This window comes from Hibiscus syriacus, unplaced genomic scaffold (assembly GCF_006381635.1).
Source record: "Hibiscus syriacus cultivar Baekdansim isolate YM2019G1 unplaced genomic scaffold, ASM638163v2 tig00109992_pilon, whole genome shotgun sequence".
NCBI classification, from domain to species: Eukaryota; Viridiplantae; Streptophyta; class Magnoliopsida; order Malvales; family Malvaceae; genus Hibiscus; species Hibiscus syriacus.
In genome coordinates this window covers 426641-433785 of record NW_024062552.1, presented here as the reverse complement: position 1 = coordinate 433785, position 7145 = coordinate 426641, and the positions used below count along the sequence as shown (strand labels likewise).

At 32.1% G+C, this 7145-nt stretch overlaps 1 pseudogene; it reads right to left on the bottom strand.

The window, feature by feature from the left end:
* Window positions 1–1155: 1155 nt before the first annotated feature.
* On the bottom strand, window positions 1156–2868 carry LOC120212060 (annotated as a pseudogene).
* Window positions 2869–7145: the final 4277 nt, after the last annotated feature.

Here is a 7145-nt window from a genome sequence, read left to right as displayed (position 1 = left end):
CGTAGAGTCCTAAACATGTCTCAATCGAAGTATGACAAAGTTAAAAGCTCTGTCACGCATCAATTGTGCCCTCCACATTCTTCTGTCTCTCCAACATATCTCGTGACTCAATAGCCCAATAAATCCACATTTACATGTACATACTGTTATAGAATGTACATTTCATTGATTTTGGATGATTATTTACATATTCATTTCTGTACGTTTTTCTCTTCATATTTGCACTCTTTGAATTCAGGATATATATATATATAGCACATTAAATCAAATTGAGGCAGAAAGGTGAGAATCACTTACTACATATAAATTCTTTATATATGCATAAAATATCATAAAAGTAACATAACTCAAAACGCAACCGCACCACAATTTAAATCCCCGACCATATCCAGAAATAAGTTCAATCGATCCTGGTCACTTTTGTATGTTTCCTGCTCCGTGCATCTAATGTTTTCCAGAGTAGAATGCTAGTTTTATTGTTTCTGGGTTGTAAAGGGTAGCAGATGTTACCTGTAAAGAGGAAATATACTTATTTTCCCTTATATCTGGAAGTGGAACTACTGAAGAATGAAGTTCATTTTTTTAGTCACTAAACAGACTTTTGTTTATTTTATTCAACAGATGATTATTTTGTACCACCTCCTGATATTTATCCTCTGTTGCCTAATGCCAGTTCCCATCAGCTTACTTCCACAATTGCTCTGTTGGTGACTCTCTTGGCAGCAATGGCGTTTTTATTCGGATACGAGTAAACATCGATCAATTTTGTTCTCAAACATCTAGTATGTACCATTTGTGACTGAATCTTTCAAACTACAGAGAGGTTCTCCACGTTTGTTCTCGTGATGTTATGGTCGGTGAATGCACTACGGTAAGGGCATCAAGGACTAAACTCACTGGCATTTCAATATTGTGCATCACCAGCAAAAAAAAACGCATTTCATTAGGTGCATTACTTTATTTGTTATGAAGGGGATGCGTATTAGCTTTGCTGACAAACTCGGATTCCATTGTGCTAGAATTTTGTTACAAAATGCCTTTTTCTGACTAGTTGAAAGAACTTCAAAAATACTCACCCCCTTGCTAGAATTTTGTTACGAAGGGGATGCATATAGCTTTGCGAACAAATCCGGATACCATTTTGCTAAATTTTTGTTACCAAATGGTCACCGATAAGGAAAGAATTGCAGCAAAAAATGACAAGTTGGTGAAGAATAGGTGTTGATGCGCAGAATTTGGTAAAAAGAGGTATGTATCATGTGGAGGGAGCATGCATTCATCACCATTGAAATACACTTCCTGGGAAATGCCCACCCCTGCTTGAAAGTGAAGGTGTCCTTGTCCTTCCTAAGAAGTACCTCTGATTGAACATTTCCTAATGGACCTGCTTCCATCAATAGTTCATTGTAGCACTTCATGCCATAGAACATCCCTGTGTCATCTGCACATTATCACATAGCCGCGAACCCGCGATTAGGTATCTAATTACTATTCCGTTCTAATGAGAAATGCAAGCAAAATGTTGTCAACTGCTTACTGACTGGTTCATAAGGAACCAGAGGCTTTTAATAGAAACTAAAAACTTGTGTTACGTTATTAAGATTAGGGTGCTGGACAATAAGGCTTCAGAGCGTGTAATTCATCCGGTAGTTGAAGTTGGTGATCGAGACTTTAACTCGCCAGTAGTCCTTGTAGTTGAGCTTGACATGCCAATGTACCCGAACCGGGCACATGTGGTGTGTGCATTGAAGCAGTGGAGCATTATCTTTCCTTGGAGTGTTCATTCCTACCATTTTAAGAATCTTGGAATCACTCCTGCATCATCTCATTCATTGTAAGGTTTTGATGTTCATATAAAAGTAAATCAAGTTTAAGCACTGGAGTGGAATGGCAGCTCACTTGACACAATTGTTCTTGTTCTGGCATCCACAAGCACAAGATGGGCAAGGAGTGATGGTTTCATTGTAGAAAGATGAGAAAGAGACACAACAATTCAGGTTTTTCCGAGTTAGAAATTGTGAGTAAGTGCAGGTCACATTCCATGTCACTGCAGGACAGGATATTGAAACTAATCAATCTAACAGCAACAATCTTCCATAAACTAAGATAAAGTCCAGATCGTGTGAGCCAAAAGGACTTACTGAGGGCCTGAGTTTGCCGGTGCCAGTCCGGGTGAGAAAAGTCGTCGAAGGCACGTCCTTTGCAGGACTTCAGGTGTAACCTGGTTGCGGACCAAGTGAAGTTCTTGGGAAGTTTGACGGTCTTGTTCGAAGTGGCTGATCCAACACTCACTTGGAAAGCTGAGACTGCAGCTTGAGGATCTTGACCCCATGCTGCAAGCACTCCACCTTTGCAGCAATTGGTGAATTGCTGATTATAGGGAACACCGGGGAGCAAGTCGACAACTTTTGGGGTTTTCTTGCAGCAGTGAGGTATATTCCCTTTGAACTTGGAGCAATCACCTTGCTCAGTGGTTTGAGCCCCTACCATGGACCATATTACTTCTTTCTTAGCCCATGTCCACTTCATTATGTGCCGATACATTTAAAAAATGTTCATTGTTACCACTGCCTGCAGGAACATGTGTCTAGCTATCATCAGTGCAACTCACCTGATTCCGAATAACAAATAGAATGTGTAGCACTTACCACATAGCCATCAGGCGTCCAAGAAACGATATCCCATTTGATTGTTACATTTCCATTTGGATCCAAAGGACCATATGCAGCTGCAGCAACAAAGCAAAGAAATTAAACGCAATGCAATTTAATAAACATACAAAGAAAGAAAGCTCTGGGAACTGAATAAATGTGCACCCGAATGAGAAAAGAGCACAAAGAGAAACAAAACTGAGATGAAAATTTTCATCTCTATCGACTTGCAATGGATGGAGTTAGGTTTTGGCTAATGGCAGAATGCAAACAACTACTCTTTATAAATTTTCTTCCGACACTGAAATGGAAACTGCAATTGCAGATATTATTAGTAAGAAGAAAAGTTGGTGCTGTTTGAGTGCTAAGAAAGATAAAGAAAAACTTCCAACATTTCCAATATGGGAAGAGCTTGGGAGATGGCTTACCAACTGGTTGTTAAGTACTTGTATTGTGTGTGTGGTATATATATATAAATTTTCTGGAATTTTCGCTTTCTATAACTTGAAGCAACTTCTAGAGTTGTCTGAACACATCTCAACGGCACCCGTTGAGATGTATATGCATATTTAAAAATTTTAATCAATTAATAATGTATATACATCATACAAATGTAATTATTCTTGTTTAAGTCCTCTGAATTATGAGTGAATAAAACTAACTCGACTTAAAAAACTGATTTTTTTTCGACTCTACTTGACTCGAGAAAACTCGACTCAAATTGACTTCGAATTGTAATTTCATAAACTTTACTCAACTCAACTCGGAAAAAAATTTAAGTTCAAATTGAGTTGTAAAATACAACTCGAATAAATCAAAATTTTTAATAATTAGTGGATTAATTTTTAAGTTTAAGTCGAGTCCCTCGAATTTGTATGATATATGTATATCATGAGAAACTATTTCATGGATTCTTTCCATCACTTCATCAATGGTTCCAACCAATTAAAAAGATACACATCAATTTTTTCCCATGTCATTCACACACATGAATTTTATTTTCCAAATCAGTTTCATTATTAATACATCTCAAAATTAAACCTAAATTTAAACATTATTTTTTAGGATTTTCATTGAATCATATAATTTTTTTACCTTTCTTCATCCAAATTTTCTTTCTTCCGTTTAAACCAAGTTATTTTTATTCATTTAAAGTCTCTCTTTTTTTTTTATCTCAAATTCATAAGATTTCATGGCTACCGAAACTAAGATTTTTGTGACCAATTATGTACAAAAATCGTGGAATAAATATTCATAAAAAATATCAAAGTTGTTTCTTCTCTATTTGAGAGGTTTGACGAAGGCACTAACTAAAGAACAATAAAAATTAATTTTAAAATGTTAATCTAGTTTGCATCGAGAGAGATGCACTAAAATGAATCATGAACTTATGATGTTGATAACATCTAAATACAATCTCACACTTGACCTGACTTTTATGAATGCATTCAAAGTAGGTTACTAACCATTTCTGTTGCCACGAAGAAGTAACAAAATTTTTAAATTTAAGCTTTTTACGATGACCATCATGACTTAATAGATGAAAACCTTAGGTGCTTTAATTCAGAAAGCTGTGCAAAAGAACTTGGATGAACATAGATAAAAAGATAAACTTTAAAAGAAAAAAATAGATGAAGAGAGATAAAAACTTTTTTTTATATGTATTAATGAAGACCCAAAAACAATGTTTAAATTTTGGTTTAATTTTGGTATGCATTACGAAACTTATTTGGAAAATAAAATTCATGTGTATAAATATCATGGAAAAAAGATTGATATGTATCTTTTTAATCGGTTGGGACCATTTATGTCGTGGTGAAAAGGGTCCATAAAATAATATCTCGTATATCACATATGAAACAATATGAAAAAAATATATATGTATTGTATATGGTTATAAAAAATTATTTAAATTGGAATCAAATAATATTATAATATTAAAAATATTTACAGTTAAATTCAAACAGAAACTCAAAAATTCGACTCGAATCATATAAACTCGACTCGACTCGAAAAAAATTTAGATCAACTTCGAGTTGTAAAATAGGACTCGTCAACTTGAATAACTCAAAATTTTTTAACTCGACTCGATCGAACACTCACCCCTACTCTGAATCCTTTGAAGAAAATAATATCCCTTTGGATAAACTACACATTTAGTACTTAAACTATCAAATTTGTTTTGCTTTAGTACCTAAACTTTCATATGTTTCAAAATTATACATAACATTTTATTTTTGTTAAACTTAACAGGTGAGTTATACGTTTGGCACATTTTTTATGGGTAAATTGCATCATTCATCACTTAACTATCTTTTCACTCCCATTTTGGTCACTAAAGTTTAAATTTTTTTAATTTATTTACTTAACTTTCAAAATACTCCTAATTTAATTACTCTAACTTTTAAATTTAATTTTTTATTTTAATTATATATATTAATAAAGTAATAATAAAAATGTTATTTCACCAAAAAAAATTTAATAAAATAAATTAGAGTGATTAAAATAAGAATAATTTGAAAGTTGAGTAGTTAAATTGAAAAATTTTAAACTTTAGTGACCAGAATAGGAGTGAGAAGATAATTAAGTGATGAATAATGTAATTTACACATAAAAATGCATTGTCGCTAAGTTTTTATTTGGCGATGTATTAAAATGAAGCAAAAAGTAAATATTAGACATTGTTTTGAAATAAATGAAAGTTTAAGTATTAAAATGAAATAAAACTAATAGTTTATGTACTAAAAGTGAGTTTACCCTATAGCTTTTTACCACTTAGATCAAACAATAGACTCATATTATATGAACCAAGCGATCTCAATGGTAAAAGAGTTGTTATTTCTTCTGATAACGTGTTTAAACATCATGAGTGCTAATGATATGAATGTTCAATGTCAAGTGATTGAGAAATATCTTTAAACATACATTATATTATACTTATATATATATATATATATATATATATATATATATATATTATTTTAAGATCGTTTATAAAATTATTTCTTTATTGATTATATATTAAATAACAATCTTATACATAAATCACCAAAACCTTTACAAAGACATTTTAGCCATTTTTTTCGATTCAGGACCCCTTTTGTATAAAACTTTTTAGGCATTTAAAAACTCTCGTTACTTATTGGCGTAATTATTAATGTGAAGCGAATCTTTCATTTGAAGAGGAAAAAAAAAGAGAAAATAATCTCAGTGACCAAAAATCTCAGATAATATACGATTTTGACCATTTTTTTTGGATTTGCGAAAATGACCAACAAAATCGCAATGCGAGTGATTTTCCATTTCGCGTTGCGATAGTTGAAAATCGTGTTGCGATTTTCCATTTCGCGTTGCGATAGTCTACAATTGTCGTTGCGATTTTCCAAATTCGTTGCGATAGTTAAAAAAAAAGATTTTGTTTCTTAAGAATTTTCTCTAAAAAGATAGTATCCGCGCGGACGTGTCGAAGACACGTATTACCACGACCACGACCACGACAACGACCACGACCACGACCACGACCACGACCCGAGACGAGACGGCGGCGGCGGCGGCACGCGAGAGTCCCCCTTGTTCTCTTTCACTCAACAAGGAAGTGTAAAATCCAAGCCTTAAATACCATTCCCAATAGTATTTTGAATACTATGTAGGATTGAACATTACCCCACTTTTTCTAATTTTTTACTTTTAACAATGTTTTGAAACAAGTAAAAGTAGTCCTTTAATTTGATGACTTTGCTTGCATATTGTAGACACTCATTTTCGTCCCATTTTTTTATTTTTTTTTCTATATATATATATATACAGTATATAGTTTGAAAACATTTTTAATATATATATATAATATAATTTTGAAAAGCATGTTTGAAAACATTTATATATTATATAGTTCTTAAGACATTTTGAAAATTAATATAATATATGGTTTTCAAAACATTTTTGAAAATATATATATTACATAGTTTTTAAAAAAACATTTTGAAAATTAATATAATATATAGTTTTTAAAACATTTTTGAAAATACATGTTATATAGTTTTTAAAACATTTTAAAAATATATATAGTTTTTAAAAAAACATTTTGAAAACATAAATATATTATATAGTTTTTGAAATCATTTTGAAAACATATAATATATAGTTTTAAAAACATTTTTAAAAACTATATAATTTTGAAAACATTTTTAAAAAGTATATAATATATAATTTTAAAATATTTTTAAAAGTATATATTATATAGGTTTTGGGAAAATATTTTTTATATTATTATTATTTTTCCCCTTTTCTCTGTTTTATTATTATTAATTTCATTTTTTTTTGTTTTTAGGGTCCAAACGGGGTCCAATCTATCCAAGTCCAGGGTCCAACATTGGGCCTGATCCAGCCCGGTTACGTTTAGGGTTTTCACAACCCTAACATCAGCCTTGTCACAACGCCACATAGGAGGTTCCAGAAGCATGGAGCCAAGCAGTCAACGCCCAGCGCACATTCCGG